The sequence below is a fragment of the Tetrao urogallus genome (genome assembly GCF_951394365.1).
Source record: "Tetrao urogallus genome assembly, chromosome: 1".
Lineage (NCBI taxonomy): Eukaryota > Metazoa > Chordata > Aves > Galliformes > Phasianidae > Tetrao > Tetrao urogallus.
The window spans coordinates 112,563,561-112,581,462 of record NC_136813.1 but is presented as its reverse complement, the minus strand read 5'-3'; the positions used below and the strand labels follow the sequence as shown (position 1 = coordinate 112,581,462).

At 44.2% G+C, this 17,902-nt stretch overlaps 1 protein-coding gene across 2 annotated transcripts in view; it reads left to right on the top strand.

The window, feature by feature from the left end:
• The window catches only part of LSAMP (limbic system associated membrane protein), a gene marked incomplete at both ends in the record, with an annotated part of 283,351 nt that overhangs the window by 163,439 nt on the left and 102,010 nt on the right, over positions 1–17,902 (top strand). The gene's annotated exons all lie outside the window — the stretch shown is intronic.

Here is a 17,902-nt window from a genome sequence, read left to right as displayed (position 1 = left end):
GAACAGTGATCATTAGTAAAATGCTGTGAATGATGATTCATATAAAACTGTGAAAGCTGTGATCAGAAAATGTGATGCAGCTTCCTACTGGAAGACCAGTTCTGCCGGCGTCAAAGTGTTTTGCAGGAGCATGGTGATGCAACAAATTTTTTTGACAGACGAGTGTCACAACAAATCATTTTAACTTCCTCATTTCATTTCACTAATGTCAAAACATTTAACTGCAATGAGGCAAAAACGTTTCATTTTGACTGTATCATTACATTTAATTTTGTTTAGATTGGCATGTTAATTTTGATACCATATATTTATACCTAATGTTGCAAATTGTTACAAAGCAGTTGAAAAGAACCTCACTTTTCATGCTTTTAAAATATAGACTTAAAATGTTTGCAGAGTTAATATTTAATGAACAACTGCATTCTCTCCCTGAGGTAAATATCTTATCCTACAGTGGTAAGAAGCAGCCTTCAAATATTTCTACCAGTGCTGCTGTCCTCTGAGCTCCATATAGTTTCTGAGGTCTGCGTGCCCTGTCACATATAATTAGGAGCTGTTGAGTGAATTGATCGGTTAATTTCCATCTCGCACTCAGATGCATTTAATCCATTAGCTGATGATTTGCAGAGATTTTTTTTTTTTTTTTCCCTGAATATTTCCTCACCTGTGTTTTATCAATAGTTAAATTGATTGGGTCACCGTTACTCACCGCTTGTCCAAACCCTGTTTCTTTGTTTGCCTCCTTCCGGGCCATGTGGTATTTTAACAAGCAGTTGGCACTTCAGTCATTTAAATGTCATCATGAATGTCACCTCTTTTTGTTTATTTATTAATCAGCATACCTAGTATCGAATGATATTTCCAAATAAAATTCTTTCTTCCTTTCAGGAGCCTCTAGCATGATCCCATCGCTGCTTCACAATACTGTTGTTTGCACCTTGGTCAAAGACCCAGCCAAAGGCAAACCTTCTTTGAGGTGTTCTGAATGCCTCAGCAGTTCCAGGAGAGCTAGTTGGTCATGGTTGTTTATAAATGGCTTTTGGTGAAAGGGAATTTTCCACCTAATACTGTTTCTTCTGCAAGGTATTGTCTGCAAATTAGGTTTTCTAAAAGTAGGCCTAGATGACCAGACTGATCTTCGTAAAAGGAAAAGCCTTGGTCAAACTGCAGAGCAGTGAGTCTGAAATTCTGGGCTGTTGCATTTCCACTGTGACCAAAAAGCTCAGGTAGCTCCAGGCTACCAATACATTAAATACTGCATGCACCTAGAATCATAGAGTGACTTAGGTTGGAGGGGCCCTCAATGATCGTCCAGTTCCAACCCTGTGCCATGGGCCTTGAGCGCCTCCAAGGGCAGCCACTACCTTCTCTGGCACTTGCACTTGGCTGGGGAAGTCCTTGGTCCAAAGTCTTGGAAAACAGAAGAGGCAGAAGAGGAGGAAAGAGAGGGCAAAGAGAGTGGCTCAGAGCTGCCAGAGAGCTCCATGGCAGTTAGGCCCAGCTGTGGTTCTGCCTTCCCTTACACTCCCCCCTTCTGCCAGCCCCAGTATCTTCTGCATCTGTCACTGCCTGTTTCTTCATCAACTATTCCTTATTCCTCTCATCTCTCTCCCAGATATATGTGTACAACTCTGGCACGCGATGGCAAGTACTACTGAATTCCAGTTTTTTCTCTGAGTAAACAGACGTGTTCCTCAGCTAAAATGGGGATGAAATTTGCAGCTCACGGTGAGACAGAGAGCAGGGCAATTTGCCAACAGTTTTTGTGGCTTCTCTTAGCTCATCCCAGTACCAACACCATTCTGTAGGCAGCCCCACTCTCCAGCCCACCCTCCTTGTTCCCCATTCCCTGGCTGCTAGCAGCAGCCTACCTAAGTCTGGCTTTCCCCTTCTCGCAGCCACTCTCCACTTTAAATAAAAACAACAAAACCAAACCACACATCCTTGTGAAGAAAACTGAGAAACAAAAGAGATGGCCCATCAGCTGCTAGGAGGATAGAAAAAGAAACTGAAATATTTCATGCCCTGAGGACAATGTCATGTTGCTCGAGGGGCATGATGGACATAGACAGGTATCCAGGCCTCTAGGAGCTGCAGTCTGCTTGCAGGCCCAGCTTACTTTCCCAGCCCTAGTTCCTTCCTGAGTCATCTTCCTCCTTCTGTCTTTGATGCCCAGAAAGTCTGTAGACTTGAAGAAAACCAAGCCAGTTGTCAAGAGAGTTGCATTCACCATTTGGTGCCTGTACTTCCCCTGGGAAATTGCAAAATGCCCTCAGACTAAGAACGATTGGAAGCCACCAGTTTAGATCATTTAAACTAAGTTATACTAACCTATAGATCCCATCTCCTGGAAGAGAAATGTCCACTCTCCTCAAATGAGGAACACATTGGTAATTTCCCACTAGGCCAAACACAGCCTTCACTGTGCAAACAGCAAAGTAGATTAAAGCTGCACTCAACTTTAATACAGTACCACAGCCCAAGGGCACTATAGCTGCTCTGATTTGGGGACCAGGCAGATCAGAATGGAGTCTGGCTCAATGGGATCCCAGTTCTCATTTTATATCAAATAGAAAGTAGCCAACAGAGTTACACTGTGCAGCTCAGGGACCACAGTGAGGACAGCTTTGTCTTGGCTGTTTGGCAGGTTACAGACCACCAGCCAAATGAGAGCTCCTGAAGAGGCAAGAGGTTTCAGGAACAAACTGCAGTATGTGTGTAAGTGCTTACATTTGTATGCATGTATGTGTATATATATTTGTAAGTATTCTAAGTATGTATGTATTTTATATGTATATACGCGTGGATACTCACATATGACAGTTTTATGCCATACATATTATTTTTCTGCATGGAGTTGCCTGATGCAGTGCATTGGGATGCATATTTCTATCCATGCTCTCCAAATATCCTTACAAATAGTTGTAAGTCTTCAGTGTTTCACTCAAGCCAAGGAGTAGATTCTCCAAACATGTATCTGAGCAGAATTTCTCCCTCTTCAAGGGAAATATCTCCAGTAATTCTGCCCAAAGGAGAGATCTTTCTTCCCCCTTCTCCTTCCATCCCTCTCCTCTGTCCAAGCTCAGGCATCAGTACAGCACAGAGCATCAGAGGCTATGGGGATGATGAATCTTTGAGCAGGCAGTGTCCTTCTTGATGCAATGCCTGGCAGCTGGTTGAGATCAACTCTGATAGCAAGGAAGGGTAGGCTGACATATCTTGTCACATAAAAGTAAACATCTTTAGAAGGCTACAGGTGAGATCACCATGAATCTCAGGCTGCTTTAGGGGAAAATAAGAGAGAGGAGTCAAGAGGTAGATGTGTTTCTCAAGCAGCTGGGTAGATGCTGATCATTTCTAGAGGCTTGAATAGTAAGGGGAGAGAAAGCATGTGCTTACCCCTCATCTGAACTGCTCTGAGCTCTGCCTTCAGCTGAATGAGCAGCAGAAGAAGGCATTGTGTCATTAATTTTAATTTTGCTATTCTTCAGCCACATCCAGGAGACTTCCCTGTAGTTCAGGGGGACAGTAGGAGCCTGTGGGCTCCTCCTGTTCTTGTAATGAATGCATCTGTAATCAAAGAATTGCAGAATCATTTGAGTTGGCAGGGACACTTAAAGGTCTTCTTGTCCAACTCCCCTGCAATGAACAGGAATACCTACAGCTAGATTAGATTGCTCAGAGCCCCATCCATCCCCACTTTGAATATCTCCAGGGAAGGGGCATCCATCTCCTTGGTTCTGTTGGTCAGGAGAGCATCTTAGTGCAGTGCCATCCTGATACAGCCAGCCAAAGCTGTTTGCATTTTGGTGCTGTGCTTCCAGCTGCTAAGTCAGGAGAAAGTTTTATATACCTCTGAGCTTTCCGTCACACCTCTCTTTCTCTTTAGCTAGAGGTATGGTTTCCATCTCCACTTTCCTTTGTGTTCCCTCAGTAATGCTGACCATGCTCAGTGCCTTATACCTCCTCTTGAACTACGGGTTTTTGTCTGTTCATTGTCAGCATCTTTCCTATACAAATCAGGAGATGGCTTGAGACATGAAGAGTGTGCATCTGCAGTGCACACCTTTGACTTCCAACAAATCTCTTCCCTGCATTTCTCCTTCTTGAACCGGGTCTTGGTTGCTGTCAACCTCCTTCCATTCTGCAGTGCAACTGGCCGGACATCTCAAATCCAAAACAAGTTTTCCTGCCCAGCACGATGGGGAAGTACATCTCCTTCCCTGTTGTCACCACCTCTCTTCTGAGGTAACTAATAAATTGCTCTCAGTCTTTAAATGGGCTGTTATTTCTTCCTTCCATCAGCACTCTCACTCTTAACTCTCAGTGCAGCTTCAGCTTCAATGAATTTATTGGCATGACAGGGTACATAGGTGATGCCAACGTTGACAACTTAATTCATCAAGTGCTACTGTCTTTCTCTCATCTACAGTCTTCCGTCACTCCTTTTCTCTTTTCCCTTCCTCAGCTTACCTTTTTCTCTGTCTGTCTGGCCGTGTCTGTCCTTCTGTCTGAAGTTCTCTCCCTCTCCCCCTCCTTCTTGCTCTGGTAGCCTCCCTGGGTGATAGTTAGCTATCTCACACTCAAGACAATCTGTCTCTCCTGACAAACAGAGCCATCAATCAGAGGGCTCACCAGAGGGGGAAAGAATTGGTCTTTGCAGCACGGTGGCTATTTTCTTCTCTTTGCAGCACATGTGGGGCTGGGGGTTGAGGGCAGCAGTCTTCAAACTGACTTACAGAAGCCACATTTGCTTTAAGGCTGGTCTGGGACTGCAGAAGAGAGAGCTGTTGTGTCACAGGGACAGAGAAAAGAAGAAAAACCCGTCAATGCCAAATGTGTATAGGCAGGTAGAAATATAATTTAAGAAGTCCAACAACTTGACAGAATCCCCCCAGAGAATAAGGACTCTGTTAAATAGAGTAGTAAATGATCTGTCCTTCTCACCCCCCCAATCCCATAATCTTTTGTTGGCATGGCAATTGCCAAAGTGTATAAAGAACGAGACAGATCCCTCAGGTATCTGTCAGCACTAGATACAATCTACCCAGGACAGTGTGTGTGTGGTATTTAATCCTCCATACATCAAGCATATGCCCAGGATATAGTGTCACACTGTATTTGTGCTGCATCCCTTGTGCCTATTTGTCATGAGTGTCTGTGCCTGATCCAGTGGCAGGTTGATCCATAGTGTGATGCCATCTCAGTTACGTCTCTGCTTTTCCTCAGACTTTGGCAGAGTTTTCATCATTGTGTTCTGATGCAAAGTTTCTTTGTTTTTTTAATCTCTCTTTATACTTTAAGGAAATCAGTTTTTCAGACTCCAGCTTATCATGACCATCAGAATAGAAAGTGTAGAAGTATAGAAAGTCCCTCTCATCGATCAGTATTCCTGACTGCACTGATTGCACTTCTGCTCATTTTTAAGCTTTTACAATGTTTTCTAGATTTTTTTTTTCCCGTGAGGCATGTGGCTGATTTTCTCCTTTATGAAAAATCAACTTCGAATCTTAGAATCATAGAATGGTTTTGGTTGGAAGAAGCCTCAAAGATCACCAAGTTCCAACCTCCCTGCCGTGCATGGGCAGAGACACCTCCCACTAGACCAGACTGCTCAGGGCCCCATCCAACCTAGCCCTGAATACCTCCAGGGATGGAACATCCACAGCTTCTCTGGGCAGCCTGTGCCGGAGCCTCACCATTCTCTGAGTTAAGAACTTCCTCCTAATGTCTAATCTAAATCTGCTCTCTTTTAGTTTAAAACTATTACCCCTTGTCCTATCACTAATTACCCTTACATTATAGAGTCTCTCCCCATCTTTCCTGTTGACTCCTTTAGATAATGAAAGGCCACATTAAGATCTCCCTGGAGACTGCTATGATGAACAACCCCGATTCTTTCAGCCTGTAAAAGAGTATTTTATTTTTACTTTACATCAGCAATGAAGAATCAGAAACAGACTGTGTAGTCTGTCTGTGGGAAGGTCTGCCTTGGGTTTGCCCTTTTTGCTTTGCCAAGAAAGTCTGCAGCATGATAATTCCTCATGGAGAATTTCCTTTAACAGTCTAAGGCTTTGCAGATACTCCTCCCCTAACCTTCCTATTCATCCTTTGGGGCTGTAAAGGTGAAGGCATTGTACCTGTCATGACACCAGTCAGATACCAATCACTGGGGATGCCATACATCTTGCACTCAGTAATTCTCGAAGAGTAGAATGGACAACTGAGCCTCAGAAAGGTGGACTGACTTACTCAAGGTCATAGCAAAAGTGTGCAGCAAAACAGACACTGAACTTGGAATAGCAGACCTTCTGAGTCATCCACAAAGTCGTTCCTCTCTTCATTTTTGAGTAGAGTTGCTTACCTTGATAACTATGATAGGTGCTCAGATGTGTGTGTGCTGTTATGGCAGAGACACAGGCTGTGTTTTCCTTCGACCTTAGCTTTTGATCACCCGCAGTGATGGAAGCAAAATGTAGTTTGAAGTGTTCTTTGGTGAGCAACAGGGAAAATCACTTCATTCCCTCTCTCTGGCCAGTAGTGGTAGATTCTGTGGTGGGTAGTGTTTTATTGCTAAATGTCAGACAAAAGGTGTCTGTAGAGGTGCTGTCTCACACAATATGAAGGTGCGGGAGATCTTTTCTTAATTATTCTCCTGAGAGGACAATGCCTGCCCATTTCTTCTCAATTTGTTACTCACCCTTCTGAAATTTCTTACAAAGCCCTGCTGCTTCTTTATTGCACACTCCTGCAGGTATAACTTTCTTGTAGACACCCAGCCTTCTAACAGCCAGACAACTTTGGGTGGGTAATTCCACTCAGCTCCAGTGGAACTTGCCTGCCTAAGGGTCTGGTTCCCTGCACCTCTTTGCAAACCCAGCATGTAATATGCAAGATAACTCAGTTTGCTGATACTGAGAGACCAGCAAAAAAATTCCTGTCAGTTTTGAAGAGTTCGGACTTGGAGCTCATTGAGAGAAAAGGGACAGCCAGCATCTTTAATGTGCCTTGCTAAAGCTGCAGGCTGTAAGTAATAAGCCTCATGTCTGGACGTGGGGGAGAGATTCTCCTTTAATTGAAATGGCACCAGTAATGTGTTTACAGAGCAAAGCTCTTGGAATCCATCCCTCACATCCCTTGTGGTTGTCTGTGCATATACAGCACGTCCTTACCACATGGCAAAGCTTGGAAAACAAAACAATGGGAAACTTCCAAAACCTCAAGGTGCTGCTGCACGTGGCTGAACCAAAACAGAGCACTCTTTCTTTTGGCAGAGAGTCTCGGAGAGCAGAAACTCTACTCCTCAAGAAGCCTTGGCTCTCAGTTGGTTTGTGGGAAGGAGTTTGTGGGAAGGAAATCACCACAATTACATCTTAGCTGTAGTTGGCTGCTTGCTTTTTTGAATATGTTTGAAAATGCCTTTCCTTCAGAAGCACTGTATTTGCTTTCTTGTCTTTACTGCTGGAGCATATTTGTGTAGATGAGCATGTCTGACAAGGGATTTTTTGCCTTGAACTCTCTGGCTTTCCTTTCTCCGATGGCTGATGATAACATCCTGACCTTTATAAATACGCTGCTGCAGCTATCACCAAGCTTTACAATAACTAACAATTGAAGGTCTCACAGCTGGCATTTCATAACTGCATGTGCTGAGGAAGGCCACCATCTGTGGATTCAGCAGCAATGAAATATAGGAATGTACTGAGCAGCCCAAATGGAAAACCTATGAAGATGCACTTTGAGTCTTTTTCATGCTCAAAATTTGCAAGATTTTTGGAGATTGGTCTTTGGATCAGGTTCTTTTTTGCTTGATGTGATTTTGGTGGGGCTTTCAGCAACTCTGTGCTACGGCATCAGTCTTCTTATTGCTGATCTGACTGCACAAGCAGCTGTGGTGTCTTCTGTTATAGAATGTTCATCATTGAATTGGATAAAATGAATCCTCTTGATGGTCAAACAGCTATATTTTCTTCCCGGACTGCTGTCTTAATCCAAGTTGGAGAATTATAGTACTATAGTTCAATCACAGCATATAGTATTCTTTGCTCTTCTCTGAATCTTTGCCCTTAACACAGGAATGAATTTTATCCAAAATTCTTAAAAGATTTGACTATGGGATTTTTCACTTTATTCTCTATACTTTGTACTAAAAACAAAACCAGCATTTCCAAAATGCTGCAGTAGCTTTGTGCTCCTCTGGAAGCCTGGAAGCAATCTTGAAAAGTAGTTACAGTAAGCTGTCCTGCTCCATTTTGCTCATTTCAATGCATAAGAAGGAAAGCTGATAATAAAAAATGTTTTACATCTACCACATACATTTGATTTGAGCAAGAGGCTTGCAACTGAGAAGTTGTGGGTATTGGTTGAAACTGAGCCAGATCCTTGGGTATGTGGTATGCACAAGACACTTAGAGCATTGTATTCACTGCCCTGTGGCTTATCACAGAGACTGTGGCATATACCATGGTCAGCCAAAGGAATCTGAGAGCAGAGTTTGGAGAGCTGCCTTTTCTTTTCAGCCTGTGTGTAGATTTCCGTCCGATGGTTCATGAGGGCTGTTCTCTTCTGTGTTGTCTGTCCCTAATGAGCTGAACATAAGCAAAAGTATGCAATCTGAAAAATAAATCATCAGACAAACAAAAACTCTTTGTTTCTGTTTCTCCTGACTATACAGCCATGATAGACAGCCTTGCCTTCATCCAGAGTGGGCTGTCTGCCGAAACTAGCTTCCTACCCTGCTTTCCTGATCAGGAAAGCCTACTCATCTTTGTAACTCATAAACACCCTCTCTGAACCTGTACCTCTTGCTCTGAAATAGCACAGGCTTTTCTGTCTACTTTCTGACTATACCTGGCCTATGCTTTCCAGTCTACTTCCCAAAAAAAGAGGTAATAGGCAGCAACCAAGGACTGCAGGGACTCAGTTAAAAAGCCATAATATGGCTCATTATTTCCTCTCAGCTGTCCCTGTTATGGTTACAATGCTTCTTGAAGCCATCGCCCATTCTTGCTTCAAAAGAATTTGTTCAGAAATCCGTAACATCCAAGAAGGATCTCCCTGGACTTTGAATCAAGCTTGAAAATAATCATACATTAGCTGTACATCTCATATACATCCAACATGCTTAATATTTATATGAAAAAGGTTTTCTTAAGAAAACTCTCTGAGATGCATTTGGAGGACTTAAATGCTGAGAACATTTCTCACAGAATTTCTCACAGAATTCTTCAAGGAGGGTGGGTTATGTCTGCAGAAGAAAAGACCTTTTATTACTTCAGTACTGTAACTAAATACTTCCAGATTTGGGGAAAAAGAAAAAAAAAAGAATGGTCTGAAGGAAAATATAGGACACACTCGAAGCACAAAAACTGAATGCTGTGTACATTTGTAGTCCTAGAAGTGTTTGGGATTAGGCAGCATTCCAAGGGTTAATCCTTTGGGATGAGCATGGTAAGTACTTCTGTTGTTGCTTACACATGTCTTGTGAAGGAGGATGTTTTTTCACAGCGGGCCTCTCCAGGAGAATTGGTCAGAAAGCATTTGCAGCTGGCTTCAGCAAGTGCAGTCAGTTTTTGAGCTAAGAGAACCGAAGCAGTGCTGATGGCAAATGCACAGAGCTTTCTTTTAAAGAGATGAACCACAGATAAGTGGATCGCTGCAACCCCAGCATAAATTTGATATGTTAATTGAAAAGAAAAGAAGTTGTGTAGCAAGCAACCAGTACTTCACATACAGAGGTTGGAATCTGGAGATAAGGAGATATCAGGCATGTGCCTGGCTTGTGCTTTCTACTAAGCATGTGGCTAAGAACCTGGTGTCCAGAATCCACAAACACGGGCTGGTGATCCTTTGCTTGCCCAAGGGGGACAGCCAGAATCCTTGCTGAAATGCTGACAGCATGGGAGCAGGCCTGGGGCTCAGGCTTGGAGCTGGAGCTGCTTTATGGTAGAAGGCTGGGATCTGAGATTAAAGGTGAGGCACTCGGCTAGAAAGATGAGACTGCTTTTACTCTCGTCCCACAACATCACACCAGCACACTGTAAAATGAGGTTGGTTGGAGACTTAAGCTGTTTTTTTCTCTCTCCGATTTGCTCTCGGTTAGGAAGTAGAATAATTTATCTCTTGACAAGTTCATGGAGATGAGTCTAAAACAAATCAGTAAGATCATGTAAGCAATTGAATCCAGTTCTGTACTGACTTTTCCAACGGGTCTCAGATAAGGCAGTTCAGCAGGTTTACACTCCATGCTTTTCTCTGCAAGGAATCAACGAACGTACTGAGAGTGTTTGCCATGCAATCTGATGTGGAAAAACAGCCCAGGCACTTAAATATATGTCAGATGAGACAGAACTTTCCTTTGGACAAAATGGTTTGGCTTGTCAGCACTGCAGCGAGGTCTAACATGCTACCCAGCCCCGTAAACTGAGGGGTTTCCCACATGGCTTTGATATGACCGCGTCCTGTTTGTTGCTCCACTCCCACTCAGTGCAATAGGCACAGTCCCCATTTAGATTTAAATGATTCCCTATGTGACCACCCAGCAAGTGAGGCTCAGCTGCTCAAAAGGGAAGCTTGCTGTCACAGCAAAGGCCAAACTGGCAGCCCCCCATGCTTCCGTCAGCCTGTGTTCTCTGTACATCAGCAGCAACTGATGTTTGGAAGGCAATGTGCCTCAATGGAGCAGGCAGTGGTGGGACTGGCTACTGCAGGTCTCTGGTGGCTTCCTTGCTCAGGATGGGGCAGACCATTCCCTAAAGGCTGCCAGGGGTGAACATGGCAAAACATTCCCTTACAGACAACAGAAATAAGCAGTTTTTACATCTTGTTGAAAACACTGCAGTGTATTTTGAGAGATCTTTTTGAATCCCAAGGGATTCAAAACAAAAACAAACTTTTATTGTTTCTTTCTACTTCACCAGAAGCTTTAAAGCTACTGGAAGAGGCGCTGGCAGGATGAAGCAAACCTAGCAGAGCAGAAGGTCGGAGAGATGTTTTGAAGTCTGCATTTTTCAGTGAAGTTCAACAACTTCACTCTCTGCCCTCCTGCCCTGGTGACAGCTTCATCTCTCCGGTTGAGGCTGCAGCATGAATCAGACCGTAAAAAACACGTCTCGGGTCTCATGTCGCATTTCATCTGTAAAGTGCTTCCAAGACATTAGCATGCCACATCCCAAAGGGCATCTGAATTTTACTTGCTAGCCCTCAACTTGCTCCCCGTGCAGACTAGAGTAGCAACAAGCTGTTTCTTGTTACTACTGCAAAGAGCCGTTATTAGCCTGCTGCACACATAAGAGGGAAATTAAACCATTTAGTTGTGTTTAGCAGCTCAGCCCCTTCTTCAAGCCCTCTCTCCCCACTAACACGTTGACTAAACAATGACTAATGAGGCCAATTTGCTGACAATTAATTGCCCCAGGAAAGGACCCCTAATTGTGGTGAGCAAGGTGGAAGCTCTAAAGCATTCAAGGGCGTGTGATGGTCAGCAACCCCCTACCTCTGCCTTGGGGCCTATTAGCGACTTGGTATTTGTTGCAAAGTGCCGTTAATTGGGACCTCAGGACAAGGAAATGAGAACTCTGGAGGCTAATTGATAGGCATCTGCAGAGGGCTTTGGTAGCTGCAAAGTTCCTTTGACTTTCGAGAGAAGTCCTGATGTTTTCTTTTTGCCCTGAAAGCCAGGGGCTCCTGTGGATTGGTGAGCGGGAGTCTTATTTTGCCCAACAGATGGGGGTCCCACTTGCCAATAGAGAGGGAAGTAAACAGACTGGAGGAGGTAACTAACTAATGGGGATATGTGGAAATGGTTGTGGTGACTTTCTTGTCTGTACTCAAGGTTCCCTTCTTGGGACGAGCTATTAGAGCACTTAATGGAGGTTATGGGATGTTGGGCTTTCTTATTTTCAGTACTGTTTGCTTCTACTTCTTGGGTAGATTAAACAGCTTTTGGTGTATCTCAGGTCCGGTGAGTGGGAATAAGACTTTTTTATTATGATTATTTTATTTTAAATGCATTTTGTAACTTATTGACAAAATACCGAAACATTAAGCAAGTTTATAATTTTAGACTGGGGAGCAGCTGCTTTGGAGTGTAAGATAGTAACTCACAGTCTTGTGCCAAGCTCCATTTGCCAAAAGGGAGCAGCCAGGTAGCCTAGTTATGAATGACAAGGGGTGCTCTCTAGTTCTGTCCTCTACTGCACTCCACTCATGAGCCAGCCTCTGCGGATGTGAGCTTGCATCTCCTAACCATTCGGCTGACTCATTTGGTAGGAAATCAGGGGCACAGCCTCACTCATTACCTGCTTCCATAGCCACATATGATAAAGCTGACCTAGCGTACGCAATTACAGCTAATATCTCAGGAGGAGTTTTGAGCTCTGAAGGGGTTTGGTCATAAAAGGCAAGGATAACAACAGCAGATGTTGTGTGTTCTCTTGTTTGTGGTTTCCTTGCTGCCTCCTGTATATGGCCCCTGGCTTGTAATAACTGCTGTAGCGGGTGTTTTTGAGACATGGCAATGTTTTGTGAAAACAAATCACTTGCTTTCATTTTGAGAGCAACAGTGATTGCGCTGGGGGAGTGTGCTCTATTTTTCATGTCTCGGTCTTTCTTATTATATAAATTAATGTGAGTTGCAGTTGTCATGAAAGTAACAGATTGACAGCAATTAACTTGAATGGGCTTAGTGCAAAGCAGGTTTTGTGCAACCCTTCCCTACCTCGTTCTGTCACTGCACGTTGCCTGGGACTTGCATTTCTCCACCAGCTCTGCCCTTGCCCCTCCTGCTGTGCAGCCCCCGCTCTTCCAGACTTGATCTTCTTGAGAAGAATGGTTACTGGTTAATTTGTTGTTTATGATTTACAATCAATGACATGTACTAGGAGATGCTGAGCTTGCATCAGGCATATCGTAGATCTGAAAGGTAGAAGAAATAAATAGGCATTCATGAAAAGCTGTTCTTCCTTGAATTCATTTCCAGCTCTCCAGAACGTGTCCTTGGTATGAGTATGGCTGTGTTATGTGGTGTTCTGCACATTGGTCCCTTCTCTCCCCCCTTCCAGTGGGTCCCTAAGCATAGGGTAATGTCTGCCCTTTTATGCTGAAGGGAGAAAAACAATCTGGCAGCTTAGTCTTCCTTAGCAGTACCGTAGACCTGGCAGTGCTTTCCCAACATCACCAGAGCCAAAAGGACCTGACAGCAGCCTGATGTCTGGAGGGACAAGTTGTTCAGCTGAATAGAAGAACGTGGGAAAGTGCTGTTTAATTGTAATGCTTCCCATTCTGCAGGTCTCCAGGCTGTGATTTTTTTGCCCTGATGCTAGTGGCTCAGAGAGGCCAGGTGTGAGAGGTTTTGCTAGATGAGAGTCACTAAGAGATGGCTGGGCAAGAGGAAACTGTCACATCTCAGAAGCTCCTAGGCCTACAAGATTATTTTTTTTTCTCAGCAGTCATCCTTCCTGCAGTCTGGGAACTGTGAACATATAACACAACCCACACTTGGGAAAAAAATAATAAGGTCAAAGCTTCTCATTTTAAGACTATCCTAAAAAGGTGTGTACAAAGTAATGACAAGTGCCAAGTAGGCAATGCTAACTGTTGCTGGTGCTGACAATTTCAGCATTTTTAACATGCCATCTTGACATCTTGAAAATTAAGTCTCGGACTTTTTTGTCTGAGAGAAATTAATGTCCGCTAAGATCTGGTCACTTTTAATGCTGACTGGCTGTTAAGCAGGATAATGTAAACTGGGCTTTACATTCACAGAAAAATTATTTCCTACGCTATCCCCCTTCCTCTCAGCCTTTCTTTGCCCTCTGTCCAAGGTAGCAGGCTGAAGGCAACCAGACATTACACTTCTAGCAGGATTTCAGCCTTGAATGCCCTCTTTTCTCTTCCACAGAAAAAGTGGCAAGCTAGATATGACCATCTGGACATATCCTTCTCCTTTTGGGCATTTGGTCTGCGTGGTCAGATCTATTTCTGAGTTCGTTTGATGTGCTGCAAACTAAAATGACTTGACGGCTTTGGAAGGGGCAGGGTGCACATGTCCTAACTGAAGCTCTGCTGCTGATGCCCAATGGTGGCTTTGTCTGCTGAGCCATTTGGCTTGCATTGACCGTTCTGCCAGAGCCTCCATCTGCTAGGCCTACTTCAGCTTAGTCCAGAACAGACCTTTTCTTGGTTTGTTATGGGGCTTTTTTTTCCTGATGCAATCCCCAACCCTTTGAGGTTAAGATAAGTCCCTGGAACATGTTGTCTAGCACTGTTCTCGTCTCCTCAGGGCTCTGCTTTCACGTTTTCACCAGCACATCACAACTCAGCTGTGCTGAGGATGCTGTGAAATCACTATCCTTGTGTCCACTGACAGAGAAGTTGGGCACAACTCTTGCAAAAATAGCAGCACTCCATTTTTCTTTCTCAGGCTAAGCCTACAAGTTTAAAACAAAGCCTACTCAGTGCTGAGCCAGATCTCATCATGGTGCTGCAATTCAATGCTGTTTGTGCATACCACAAACGTGAAACCAATAAGTGCCTTTTGGAGGAGGCAGGGCATTTGATTTCCTACCTGGGGTACTTTCTTTCTGCTGTCCTTTCTGCAGTCCTGAGGCATTAGTGGCCACTTCTGGAGAGCACTGTGTGACTGTTGTTTTGTACTGCCAAGCATTTGCTGTGCAGAAAATCCTGAGGATAGGGCTGTGATAAAGGGAAGGAAGCAGGAAATGGATCGCTTTCACAGTCAGTGGAACTCTCATACATCCCTCAGCATGGTGAGATATAATTATTTGGCAACATCAGTGTTTTTCAGCAATGCTTGTTTGTTGTTTTTTTTTTCCTTATGTCTTCTCCAACTTCTTCCTACAAGTATGGATGCACTACTAATGGCTCACAGGAAATCATTGATGTGAAAGGTATCAAGGCTTGTTTATCAGAGGATTTTGCTTTGAGAGAAAGGGGTTGATTTTCTGCTCTGCCTTGCTTTACTCAGTGTTGTGCTTTTAGGAAGATATCCCTGCTCTGAAATTCCTTACCTCCTGGAAAGGGAACCCAGGTGCAATCAACTGTCTCTTACATCTCTTACTCCAGTTGCCTCACCAAGAGCTCAGCCATCAACACAAACTCTTGCACAGCAGACTGGCTTCCAAATTCATTTCTCTTTCCATTCTGGTGCCAGTTAAAGAAGGTTGCTTAGGTTTTCATCCAGGCAAGGGTTGAATATCTCCAGGGATGGATATTCCGCCACCTCTTTGGGAATCTGTTCCTGTCTTTGATTTCCCAAAAATGAAAGTTTCTTCCTCATTTTGAGTTAGAATTGTCACTGTGTAGCAGCTCATCTGCTGCTTTTTGCTGATCACTGCAATTCTGAATGTCGCCTGTGCACCTTTCCACTAGGTATTTGTAGACAGTAGTAAGACCTTCACTCTTCTTTCTCTCTTCGAGTGTGAACATACCCATCTTTCTCAGGCAGTGCTTGTACGCTGTGTGCTTGCAGCCTTCTGATCATCTTGGAAGCCCTCTGGTGGACTTGCTTCTGTATGTCAATGGCATTCTTGTACTAGTGAGCCCAAAACTGGATGTAGTGCTTAAGAGACAGCATCTGAAGCACCATATAAAGAGATATAACCACTTCCCTCCACTTAGGTGGTTATGCTCCTGTTAATACAATCTAAGATATAGTTCATCTTTGTTGCAAGGGCACAAGCTTATGCTAAACCTGTGGAATCACTACTTCTGCTGGGCTACTTTTACCTATCCAGCAAATATCAGTGTGGCTGAAGTTCCCTGCCAGGCCTGTGACTTTGAGGCTTCTTCTGTCTCACAAAAGGACACTTCATCCACTGTCTCTTCATAATGAAATAGCTTGGTAGCAAAAAAAAAACAGCCATCAAGTGTGATGCTGTGATAGCCTCTGATCCATAGCTCCCAGCCAGCTCACCATTCAGAACACAGCTGGGTGTACTCCAGTCATTGTGATGACTGTATTTGTGCACAGCCCATTTGAGATGGACCCGCAGCTTTCACAAGCAGAAGTGCAAAATCCTTTGCTGTTTTGCTGGTCCCCTCTGCTCTCTAACTGACCATAGTGCCATCCTTTCTCTCCATACTATGACAATCCCTCCCCACTCCTCATTTCAATCCCTCCTCACCTAGATTAGCAAGCTTGCCTGCAAATATGCATTTGCCTTGTTCAAGTAGTTCCTGCTTGGGTGCCCTTGCTCCTCCAAAATGATGCCATGGTCATAGGTACTGAAGGCCTGGCTGTGAGTTTGGGGCCAACAGAATGGGGGTTGTAAACACCACTGCTATGAATCCAGGTATGCAGCTTGCTGACGTGAGTTGCTCTCTTCAGGCTTCATTTCCTTTTCCCCACCTATCTATAGGCAGCTCTGCCTCAGAAGGGCCATCAGCCACTCCTGCCAAGGAGCTGGAAGAGGAGGTTGCTGTCTGTTTACTCTGTGGTAAGCAAAGCAGAAAATGATGTTGTTTCATTCCTCGCTACACACAAATTTGGAAGCTGGGGAAAAAAAAAGTAGAAAGTAAGAAGATTCCTTTTTAGCTAAACTCCCTCACCTCCTCCTGGGCATGAAGTATGGAAGAGACACAAACATGAGGAAGGAACAAACCACCGCTTGTTTTGCCTCAGAAAATGGCTGGGAGGCTGAAACACAGGGCTCGCTCCTTGCCCACAGCCTCTGGATCAAGCCCCTGTGGATCACTTCATTTCCTGACAGAAACTCAGTTACTTGGGAAGGCCGTTAAGGCATCAGGAGCAAAAGCTGTGGCTGGTATGAACCTTTAACCATTCTACTGTGCTTTGGGAGCTGTGCCATGGGAGGTGCGGATAGCGTCTGGCATCCTGCTTAGCTGAAAGGCACCACAGAAAACTTCCTGCTGTTGTTGTACCTTCACACAGCAAATCTCCATAAGCCATGGCTCACATCTCTGCTTCTTGAACTTGTTGTGGCAGTCAGGGAGGAAATGAATTTATGGGCTCTCTAGATCCATTCCCAGTGAGTGTTTGGTAACACAAACAGCAACAGAGCAGGGCCACGTGCCCTTAGCATGAGTTGTATCTGCCCAGGGAAGGCATCAGTACCAAGTGTACCTCTGATTCTGTGCCTTAAGTCTGGAACCCTGCAGGAGGACATAAAATAGTGTCGAGGGTTATTTTAGTTTCAAAATGAATGTTGAGAGCTGGGGCAATGTGTAGTGTTGACCTTCTTCTGTGCAGCCTTGGGGCAGTAAGGCAAGTTCCAAGAGGTTCCTTTATGAAGCCTACAAACATAAAGTATCACAGTTGCAGAAGAAGATATTTCTACCTCTTCGAAGATGTAGGTCCTCAAAACAGAGGTAGTCCTGTGGGGCAGCTCCCAGAAAAACAAAAATTAAGGAGAGAAGATAGCTAAAGGAAGTCTTGTGCAGGAGGCTTTCCTGGAGATTCTGATTTGGTCTCCTCATTGCATATTTCAGGTGAGTCATGCTAGTCCTATGACTGTGCCACCACAGAATTTAGTGCTGCTGGGCTTTTGGGGCATGTATCAGGTGCTCTCTAGTCAATGCTGACAGCTTTCTCGCAGCCAGAAGACCCTACTTTTTCAGTGTTTCCTGACTCGGCTGTGACCTTGCCCATGTCTCTGTTTCAGTTCTCTTTTTCCCTCTCCTGACTGCTTTACCCCATGCGTTACTCCTGAAAGCAGAGCATTGCCCTATGTATCTTTCTCCATTCTCTTTTTACATCTTTGCACCATTGAAAGGTTGTTACACTTGAATTGATTTTCTCGGATGCTAAGAAGCCATAACCTTATATTTGGAGCACTGTTCTAATTCAGAAAACTGGGTGGTAAACTGGAGTGCAATCTGTAAGAGGAGTTCATGTCTGCCTCTGGTTAATAAGTCGGACCAG